Here is a 12090-nt window from a genome sequence, read left to right as displayed (position 1 = left end):
GATTCCATGATTCTTGAATCTTTAAATTAATCCTTGAGTTTCTTATATATATTCATAAATTTACAGCCCTCTAATTATTTATATTTTTTTTCACTATAATAGCTTTTGAAAATTAGTTTTTATAAAGTTTTATAAAGTTTTGGTTTAAAGATCCTCAAATCTTCTTAAATATTAAATTTGGAAATTTAAGCATTTTACATATTTAACACGTGAATAATTATTTTCTTTATAAAATTCAGAAATGTCCGAATGATTCTTTGATTCTTAAATCTTTAAATTAATCGTTCTCTTTTTTTAATCTCTTACACAATTATCAGGTTCTCTGTTATATCTTCTTTATTGCAATAGCACTTTTCAAGTTTACATTATTTTTATAAAGTTCTATATTAAAATTCTTAAATGTTTAAATATATACAAAATTTGCTTTGACATTTTTTTTTATATTTATACACGTCGGCGAACAAACACGAATAATTATTTTTCTCATAAGTTCTGAATGATTTCTTGATCTCAGAATCTTTAAATTAATCGTCCCTGAATCTCTGACGTTTTTCTCGGGTATCTCGGATACCGATTGGCGCATTTTTCCTCAATCCGCAAAGTCGCATGTTTTACTTCTGAATTATTCATTTGAAATTTTCGCACTTCGAAATTTTACTCGAATATATTCCGCTGAACGAAACTAATTACGTTTTGAATGGATCGTATACGTCGTGCTCCTTCGCCTTTGCAGGCGCGGTACAGGCGGGTGATGTAAAGGAGTTCACTAGTCGAACGTTTTACACGCGGCTGCGCAAGACGCGCTCTCGAGATAACATATAATATCTACCCTCTCGCACCGGGCCCGTGTCGCTAGATGCGCGTAAACACGTGTGCGTGTCTATTCGTGTGTATACAGTATATGTATCGCACGTTTTCTCTCTCTCGAGGAGACGCCAGAGGGGGAGGGAGGGGGAGAGAGGAAGGCGGGTCGTAATGCCTGGCGTTAATTTGCACGATGGCCTTAGCGGTGGACTTAGAACATCGTAATTCACGAAATACGGCTGACGATAAATGTACCGCAATTAAGCGTTGCGTATTATGCTGTTCCTATCGTCGTGCCCGCGCGCGCGCGCGCATACGCGGCCGTGTGTGTTCGCGCGCGTGTAACGACGGAATATTACTTTTGATTAACCGGCTTCTTACCCCGGACTGCGGCGCGGCGCGCAGCGAAAATCAGGTCGGCGGTCTAACGCCCGCCTTGCGCTACGCCGCACCGGTCGCTTGTGCATTAATATGAAGGGCATGTCACCTCAATTTCTTACTGCACGTGCCGCTGCTGCAAAACGATTCGCACGGTGTTTCTGAAGAATGCGTCGCGTCGCACGTATTACAAACGGGGTTTATTCGCTTGCCCGTATTAAATTATGCAGAACGTCCCTGACCAATCGCCCGTCTTTTGCGCGACGACGGAAGGGTGTCATCCCCTCGAATGTCATTTCTTCCTTTGCGCAGGCTGCAATCTGGCGAAATCTAATTTGTATGTATTTATCTCAGATTATTACTATCTGAATTATTTTTTCTTTAAATTCAATTTTTTACTTATAAACCGATAAAGATATCATGCTGACCGAAAATATCGAGCAAATCATCATGTTGATTGTTAAATTATGATTGTTAAATTGGCTTCTTTAAATATTACTTTTACATATAAATTGTTGGTATTTAAATTGTTTAACGGCTTTAACTGTACTCTTAAAAGTATGGGTGTGATTTTGATACACATGGTTATAATTTTTAAATTGTGTTATTTGTGGTGTTTATATATGATCAAAATTACACCATATTTTTAAGAGTGTAGAGTGTACCAGTCAAGCAGTCAAAATAACTGATCTGTAATTTTTTTTTTAATAATTCAAATTTATTTAGTACATTTTCTGAGATTTCCATGACTTTGGTTGCAACAATTTTGTTGATTAATTTATCTTCTCCCTTCATTCTTTCTCTTTCAAAGAAATATTATAGCATACTATAATAAGATATGGTATATTATAATACATATATATTAGTACACAGTATAATAATATTAATAAGTATAATGTATTATAGTATAATAAGTAATATATTATAGTATATATATATTATAATAGACTTAAATAGTATAGGAATTAATCGTCGGTAATTCTAGCGTTAAAAATTACATGTTCGCATGTGTTAGAAACGTAATTTTATTTTATTTGCACATGAAAGACGCTCTCCTTCTCTCCCTTATTTCTTTCTGTCATCGATATATTTTTTGCAACCGATAAGTCTCGTGGCGCCTTATATCGATAGGAGGAATAATGAAATATTCTGACGAGCTGAACAAAGGTATAATAGGCCGCGCGGAAGTTACGGATGAGTTAGCTCCTCGCAGCTTAACGAAATCAGGTCACCGTGAGGGTGGTTCCACGCCAAGGGTGAGCACATCGAGGTGATCAAATTGGTTGAACTCCATTGGCTCCGCCCCCGATTGAATTTGCAGGGGTTAAACGGCGAAAGCTGCGCGCCGCGTATTTGTTTTAAACGTTGCAGCGACAATTCGGTAATATTCGCGGCGAATCGAGTAACGTCGAAACACACGTTATCACCGTCACTTATCGGGCGGATTGAACGTGTCTAGTTTAAACACTGGAACAACGTTATCGCGAACCACGTGGCTCACATTCCCCTTCCCCCCCCTCCCCCCCCTCCTCTCCGTATAAAACGCAATCACGAGTCTGTTACCCGCGACGCGCGTCAAATTGCAAAGCTGCCTGCGCAGATTTTCCAAAAGGTTTGCAGCCAATTTTTCCCCGGGCGCGGCATTCAGCATTTTGCGCACGATATCTTTGTTCTTGTCATTAAACGTCCCGTTAAACTGAACGCTCGCGTGCGTCAAAACGTCTGTTAAACGTCTGTGACGGCCGCGCGATCGAAGCTGAGAAAACGGGCTATTGCTTATTTATTCCTGCTGCTTTTTCGAGACGCCCTGTACTCGTATATACGTCCGAATTGTAATTTTCCTTCCAAGCGTAAACGAAAACCTATCGACGCATTGACTTCGAAAACAACAGCTATTTGTCTTAGTTCAAATTCTACTGTCTGCGACTGAAAGGTTTCACGCGAGAACGAGAAGGGGAGGGGGGAAAGGAGGGTAGGGGTGGCATTACTCCTAAGGTAACCCACTCTCTACGTCTACGGGACGTGACTCGCGCTTTCCGCCGCGAGTTTATACACCTTACCTTAGCGTTTCCCGACGCGACGTACGTACGCGACTTACGTCCGCTTTCGAGAAATGCGTGCGTTCCCTCTGTTTCTTTCCTCTCTCCTTACCTCCCACCCCCCCCTCCTTTCTCGTTTTCTCGCCGTTTCACGAAGACGAGGGAGAGGGTGTCGTGTTTTGCAACAGGGTGCTCTTCTCTCGGCACAATGCTCACGTACCGAGCGCGGGCGGCGCGCGGCGCGGGAGCGGAGAGGAAGCGAAGTCAGCCGCGGGGTGGCTGGTGGGAAGCACGAAAAAGAGGGTAGTGCATGGTCCACGGCCGGGGTTTCTGTGCTCGTGAAATAGTCGCTAATGCTTATCGATCCCCACCCGGCCTCCCCGCTGTCTCTCTCCCTCTTTCGCATTCGCCGTTTTTCCGCGCGCTCGTCCATCTTTTTCCACTCCGTATATTCACGTAGAACAATAAAAAGCGAAGGAAAGAGGAGAGAGAGAGAGAGAGAGAGAGAGAGAGACTGAGACAGAAGGAAGAGAAAGCGGGACCATCTTCTCTTCTCTCTTTCCCGCTTTTTCAATTTTTCCCACCGCGCACGGGATATACATCTTCTTTTCTATTTTTATTCTCTATCCTTATTTTTGCGATCGTTTTGCGTGCGATTACGTTCACTTTGGAGCGATATAATCTGAGCGTACGGATATTATTAGAAAACTCGCTTGCCCTGCATTATTGAAAAAAGAAGGAAGCGAACGCGAGGATCCGCGAGGAAACGTCTCAAACTATCCGGATCTCATTTCTATTCTTGCTACCGCTACATCTCGAAGGAATTTGTTGCAGGGGGGGAGGGAGGGGAGGAATCAATGTCGAGTGCATCGGGCTAAGACGGAAATCTGATATGCAAATCCGCCCGTTAACCGATAACACAAGATATCCTGCGGTAATGATGCTACAAGCCGTATAATAATGATCGATGTCTGTGTAATTTAATTATGGGGACGAGCGGAGCGATTATGCCAATCGCCCCTTTCCGGCCATCTACTTACGCATCTCTTACGACCTTCTTGGTGCGTTTATCGATAATCGCAGTTTTCTCTCCTTGCTCTCCCCTCCTTTTCGCCTTTTCTATTCTCAGCACACGTAAAGAGTCCCTGAGTTTTGTTTATAATTCCACAATATATTTTGCATTAACTCCGCGCGATCTGCCGCACGAGCGCCAGAAAACTCCTGCCTCCTCTATCTCTCGCGTCTCCGCCCGAATTGAGCCGCTCGAGCTGTGCCGAGGGCTAAAGGAAATTTTAAGCGCCGTCAGCCGTGTGAGGGATTATTCAGAGTGATATCGAGTACACGTGTTCTGTAACGAAGAACAAAACGCGGAGTTAGAGAGACGCAAACGTAGACAATTTCTGCATCAAGTGTTATGTGTGACGTCGGCACAAAACGCGCGTGCATCTTCGTGCTCACTTGGTTAAACAACATCGCGAACTTCGTACGATAATCCAACGTGAAAGTACAATAGCAGAACATACGCCTACGTTAATTCGGTTATCATATCCTTAATCCAGCTTGAAGATGTGCCTTTCAACGTTAAAGAAAACGTCGAGAGACGCGTTCATGACGCGTGTATATTGGAAAATTTCATTTCTAGAAAAATTATTGCACGATTAAATAAAAATCAGTCTAGAATTCACAGAGATTCGGAGGTTTATGGAATTTATGCTTTGTCATAAATATACAAAATATATCGCGTTTTGCATTGCGAAAGAAAACAGGATTATTCGAAGCATTTATTACATTGGAGATGCAGCCTCGCTCGCTCACCACACACACACACACACACACACACACACACACACACACACACACACACACACACACACACACACACGCGCGCGCGCGCGCGCGCACACACAGTTGCATTTTACAATATTACTTCTCGATAATGCTGTCAGCGGTGTCGGTTACAGTCTATATTTATCGCAATCTATACCCTATGCCCTTCGCCTCTGTTCAAGAGGCGTACTTTAACAAGCGATTACGGGGGGGTAAACTTGAAGTGTGCTGTCAGCCTGATAGCGCAGGTAGATTATTCAATAATATCGGATATACGTCTGTTTAACTAAGAGCGAAGTGGGGTATGATGATAAATATGCCACCGTTGGCTTTCGACGTTGAGACGCGCGCCTTTCCCATTTATTTTCGCATTGAGGCGAATTTACCCGGTCTCCAGTTTCGCGATCGCGCTTCGTTTGGGCCAATACACGGCTTATATTGTGCACCCGTGAAAAATGATTCGCACGTTATATTTTCTAAGACGCTGCGCCGCTTCGCATTCAAATCGCTCGCGGTGAGTCAGCCTCCTCCTCTCCAAGTCGAAATCGTATCTTACGAATAGCCTGATTAATCGTTTGGGAATCAGGCAAATTCGCGGTTCTGACGTGTATGCCTTTTATACCGTGCGCCATACCGTGGACAGTAACCTTTTGACACGTGAAACCGTGCGGTGGTATTTTTAGGGGCTATGATATTTAGATTATGGCCTTTGTAACCCGTTGATAGTGTGTTTTATTTAGCCCTTAGGCACGGTGATGTGCCACATTTCATAGGCTTCCCTTTACACGGATATTTGCGCTCTTCAGCCTTTCTTCATGAAATGTTTAGGTAACGTTATACACATCCGTTACATACGTTAAATTACGCTACTTCTAATTCATTATTTTACTACCAAGCCGATCTTGAATTTGAAAACTGTCACTCACAGATCGAAGTAGATTTTTTGTGACTGAAAGGAACGTAAGAAAACTTTGGAAAAAAAAATGAATAATTGTATTTAATAAATCGATTATTTTAACATTTCATTGTTACATTTTTTAAATGTTTTAATTTATATTGCCTTTTTTTAAATATTTTTAGATATTTAATAAAATCATTCTTAACCGGAAATAAAATTGGATAAATAAAACCGCTACCCACAAATGGATGACGGCACACTTGCGGAAACTCATGCATCACCAAGCCAAAGCAGTCAAAATGTAAAAAAAAAATATAAACACCGATCGATATAATTTGTTTTCTTATTAACTCTTACATTTTTATTGCTCTGTCGTTCCCGTTTTTGTTGTCTCCAAAATCATTTTAATTACAAGACACGACCGCCGTCTTCAGCGCGGCGGAAAGTTAGACCTAACTGCCGAAAAACTTATGCGTTTTACGCCGGTTTTTAGGTGACGCGGCCAGCCGAGGTTTATTCCCGCGGCGTATAACACAGAATAGAGAATGCCGGGATGGTGCTTTAAATCCTCCGGAGGCAGCGACATCCTTCCGGTGAAACAGGTCGACAATAAAAATCCGCCGCACCAAATGTAAAACCGGGCGGCGTCGTCGGAGCTGGAAAAGAGCATAACCCTTTCGTTCCACGCTCTTTTTTCCCTTCCACGACCTTGCGACATACCGGACTCTTGATCTCTCCCTTTCTCTTCCCCCTGCCCCTCTCAAGAGCGAATTCGCACGATTTCGCTCGAGATGATCGCATCCCGGGCGAATTATGCGCCGGACGAATTCGTTGCATGTAACGAATTCTCGTTTCGGACACGCTGTTGGGAACGAATTTATTCAACGCAATGCAGATATTCTACCGCGATGCTGGTAGCGTCGCATGGAGATATCGTTTAAACATTTCGAAATGAAGATATATGAGATAGATTATGGAATTCGCAGCTATCCGCATGCTATAATCCGTATAAATAATTGCATTAATTGCCGCGCGTATAACGTATTATACTCCATATAATCTACATAAATCTTATTACAGCCTTAATACTCGAGGCGTGAGACGAAGCTTTTTCATACTTATTGCAGGAGATTATTACGTAAGGTCAAACGTAGTGATGTAGAGGATGTCTTCGCCGGCGTATCTCTCGCTCGCCGATTATTCCGTGTGATTTATTCGCGATGGAAATCGATTAGGAAAACGACGAGAGATGATCTATTTCTTTTCGTCGCTAACATTCTACGTATGAATAATTGCGGGACGAGCAAAAGGAAATAGCGAAAAAAATTTATAGGAATTATAAAATTCATAGAATAAAAACTTTGAAACTATTTTTTAATTAATTTTAAATTACATGCAGAGAAAATGCTACGTTTCTTCGACCCATTTACTTGTATTATTATGCGGCAACGTAAAGCACGTAAGATATCTGACGGAGTACGACGAATTCCATCATCAATCAGCGATTTTATAATTATCTTAGCATTATTGCTACGCGATCCGCTCTCGGGTCTCTCCGACGGTGAACCATGTGCAAATTCGGCTTTTAAATTATATCGCTCGCCGTGTTGGTGAAAACCGTCGCAGCCGCTCTCTCCCAACGCGCCAGCCGCTCGTCTCGTGGCTCTCTCGCCAGCAAATTTCACGCGCGCAATATACGAAAGCACGAAGGGGGGGGGGCGAGCGGGGGGGGCGCGGCATATCTCCGGCAAAATTCTACCGTCGTCGCGCGATTCGTCCGTCCGTGAAATTCGGCGAAATGAAACGAATCACGGATTCGCGACTTATCCGCGACGCGCGTATCGGCGCGGTGGTGTAATATCCGACGTTACTTGCGTGCATCTCCTTCCGGGCCGGAGTTTTCTCGATCCGCCACGGAACTCGTTTCGTCGCTCGGCATTGGGATTCTAATTCTCAGCCGCGGTCGTTATTGCGACCGGGCTCATATCTCAATCTCAATTTGCAACAAGAAAAAAAAACGTTCGTTAACGCGACGGCACCGAAATGGGAGAAAGGAAATTTTTTTTATCGGGAATCGGAATCGACCGGTTGACAACACAAATCGCACCTAATCACGCGAGCGGAACGGCCATTGTGCCGCGTTAACGCGATTTCACCCGCCGACCCCGTTCTACCCGTTCTACCGGAAGCAAGAAACCCGCTAAGTCAATTTCGGGGCGAATAGAGGATTCTGATCGAGTTTAATCGCGCACGTGCCGGCAACCCCCGGTGCTGCAAGCGTACACGCTTTCAAGCAGACAAAACATCTCTGTTCCGAGTAAACAGGCTTACATCTAATTGCGCTTCCCTCTCCTCCCCCCTCCCCCTCCCTTCCCTCCACCCGAGGCCATACGTACATACGTACATACGTACGTCCAATTGTAAATGCGCAACTTTAATCGTATCATCTCCTTATGCAGCAGCGCGAAATCCTGCAAACGAGATCCTGCAGCAGCGCGAGAGTAGGAGCAGCCAAGAGCGCGCGAGAGGGTTAGGCGGGGGGGGGGGGGAGGGAAGGATGAAAAAAAAAGAGAGAGCTCGTCAAAGGGAATCCTCTTAACGAGCCGCACACTTGCCCGGCCGGCCGCTCGGCGGATAACGAGAGACGATTCTGTATGTCTTGCTCGCGCGGCGCATTTCGGTGCAGCGAGCCTATAATTCAGCGATGCCGAAAAATAACCGGGACTGCGGTGCAGGCTCGCTCTTTTAATGCAGGGGACGCAACCGGAGGGAAGAAGGATGAAGGAAGGCCTTCAGAAGAAAATTTCACTCTTTTTAATTATGGAGCTCTCTTTCGCACAATTTTGCGTCACGCTGGCGGCGCGCATCTCTCATACCAGCTGCGAAATTTCATTTCGTTCCCGTCGTGTCGCAATTTAGGAAATCCATGCATAAGCCGCACATTGTCGCACTTAACAATGTATATATTTATATATTTCACGTATATGAAATTGTCAGGGGGAAACAACTATTATAATTAGTAGGGGGAATAAACATTTATAATGAGAGAGGGAATTAGCAGAATTGTTATATTAACTTTTCATATCCGTGTCGCTTTGTCGAGCCGGGCTTAACGATACACGTGGATAAAAACAGATTAGTAAGGACGTGAACCGATTATACGACACGCGCAGCTCGCGGATGCGGCTGTGTCATGCAATGGAATATGGAATTTCGATTTTTTTTTTACTCGTTCACGCGTTTCCGGCGACGGGGCAGGATAATAAATCCTGGCAGACGCGAGTTGTGAAAAGGCGCCGAAAACAAAAAAAACAACAGAGGGCTCTCTCTCCGGAAATTCCTCTGCGGAAAGAGTATTCTGTTTAGGCAATCGAATTAAAGAACGACGCGCAGACGGGGGGGGGGAGGGGAGGGGGATGGACGCGAGGAGCAACGCGGATGGACAGCGCCGAGAACGGTGGAGCGCACAAAGCAAGCGAATTAGTCGGTATGGCCTAAGGCGTCTAATTAACGCGCTGCGTTATATACCATCACGGGGCTCCTCCTGCCGTTATTCTCCTTCCGGGAAACTGCGCCGCGACGCGTCGGCGCTCTTCCACCGTCGGTCGGCGGCGCCGGAACTCCTTCGGCGCCGGCGGAAGAAAGCAGGAATGCACCCCCCCGAGTCACGCGTGATTCACAAAGCGCGCACGCACGGGACGAGAGGAGACGGGTGGTAGAAACAAAGTGGCCGGCATTGTCGGAGAAAATTGCCTCTGCAATGTTCAGTAGCCCGACCTTTCTGCCCGATAGCACACCCTTCCCCTTCCCCCCCCCCGCTCTCCCCCGCCCGCCCGCGAGTCCCACCCTCAACGATTCCTTTGGCGACGAGGACGATCTCTCCGAGGAGGAGGGAACTCGTTTATTCTCGAGTTCTCAATTGCTTGCCGAGGGAACGTTATCTGATGATGTTGACATTCAAGTGCGACGGAAGAGTGCGACGGGAGAGAGAGACTCTCTCTCCCGGCGACGCGCGACGGGTCGGGATACAGGATTTTTCTGAGCGCGTGGCGGAGAACCGGTCGAGGATCGCGTTGCGGCTGCCAATCAATGTCGAAATCGCAACGCTAATTACGTTCCGTCGATGCGAATGATTTTTCTGGACCGGTGAGAGTTGTTATGATTGAACAATTACATAGATTAGTGCTCTTTAATAATATTAATTATTCATTGATATCGTGTCATTTCAAACATGTGCCTCTTGAAAAGGGAAAAAGGGATTTGCTAATTATTCTGTCGAATGATTTTTATGGACCAGTGTAGAGTGTATGTGTGTGTGTGTGTAAATCGAAGAATTACACAGATCATTATTATATAATAATACTAATTATTTATTCATATTGTGTCATTTGGGAATTTCAAGCATGTGCCCTCTACCTTGAAAAAGGAAAAAGGGATTTACTAATTACATTCGACGCGAATCATTTTTGTAGACCACTAGAACATATATTACTATCCAAGAATTACACACAGACCATTATATAATAATATTAATTATTCATCATCGTGTCGCGTTATTTCGGAATTTCAAACATAACTATCTCTAAGAAAAAAAAAAAGATTTGCTTTTAACGTGAAAATTATTTTAGCTCAATGTACATTTCTCTCATATTGTACTTTCTTCTGTAGACAATTCGAGATATCTGTTCTATATATTCGTTCGACGTGAATCAGCTTGTGTGTTACTCGAAGCCTCTCTACACACAAGTCGTTTCCCGAAGAAATGTTGAAGGTAAAAACGGTCTGGCGGAGGTATAAACGTTACTTCCGCCCGGGTGAAACTCGTACGGCGTTATTCTCTCGACGTGGGGGTCCGTGGGGTAGAGAAAGGGTCGGTTAACCGCCTTTAATCTAAAATGCTGTACGTTCAAAGAGTATTACACGGCCGCCGTTCGTCCTCACTATAGACGACGGAGGAGCGAGGACGTCCGATGAAGCTTTTAAGGACCTTATTTCGAATTGATGCGCGCGCGCTCGCTCGCGCGGATACGACTCATTCGGCCGGACCCGTTTACGAGGGACAACGCCGCCGCTTAACTCTGTGTGCGCGTCATCAGTCCGGTAAATTGCCACTCTGACGACCCAGCAATAATTAACGTTTCGCGGTGCCCTAACGTAACATGTGCCCTTTCGTGATATAAAGTAGTCGAGGGCAGAAGAACAAGAGCTATACGTCGAATAAAATTGTACGAAATTCCGTATTATTTCTTTTTTTTTTTCAAGAAATTTTAAGACTTTACTTGAGATTAAACGTGTCACATTGATGAAGTAATTAACGCGAAATGCGCGTAAGTTTGTCGAAAGTTTATCGAAACGCTGAACACCATTCACCAGAGTCTTCGGACGAAAAGATCCTCGTACCGACATCTGTGACATCGAGGCTCAAGCTGGTGCAGCGGATGGCGGAGAGTTACGTTACCTCCGAAGAAAAAAGCGAAATGCATCTTGCAAATCCGCTGTTTTCGAATTCAAGCCATGTAAACGCTGTAGCGATCGCGCGCGTATTTGCATAAATAAACTATATGGAAAAATATGCTGCTCGCCTTGAGCATTTTGGGTACCATGAATTTATTACAGCGCGGATCGCCTGCACGGCTTCCGCCGATAATACCGCATTACTTCCGATTCTCTTGCCGCACTCGATAAATATTTACGCGTTAAATATTTCGCCGAGATAATCACTACGCTAAAATCTATAGTTCGATATGCTGGAAGAAAAATGGAAACCTGTTTTTTATAGTAACAATATATTTCATCGCATATTATGCTATAAACATGAGTATCATGCAAGTCGTCTTGAAACTGTCGTCGATTTATGAATATTCCGATTTATCGGATTGATCTGCGAATACTCTGATCACTTTGGAATTGACTCCTCCTTCCTTAGAAAACTTGGTCGGACAATTGAATTTTAGAATTTTTATTTCAAACGTCTTGGCGTAACTGAATTATAAACGTAGATTTTGTTACAGTAAAAATTCGAATCGCTGTAACGATAATTCCGAGACACTCTAATATATGTAATACATGGAGAGTATCCACGGTCAACGTGGCGCACATAAAAGATTCTCAGATTATTCACGTGTACGCACATAATAAAAATTC

Source organism: Wasmannia auropunctata, unplaced genomic scaffold (genome assembly GCF_000956235.1).
Source record: "Wasmannia auropunctata unplaced genomic scaffold, wasmannia.A_1.0 LD335965.1, whole genome shotgun sequence".
In the NCBI taxonomy this organism is placed as follows: domain Eukaryota; kingdom Metazoa; phylum Arthropoda; class Insecta; order Hymenoptera; family Formicidae; genus Wasmannia; species Wasmannia auropunctata.
Note: the sequence above shows the minus strand (reverse complement) of the source record.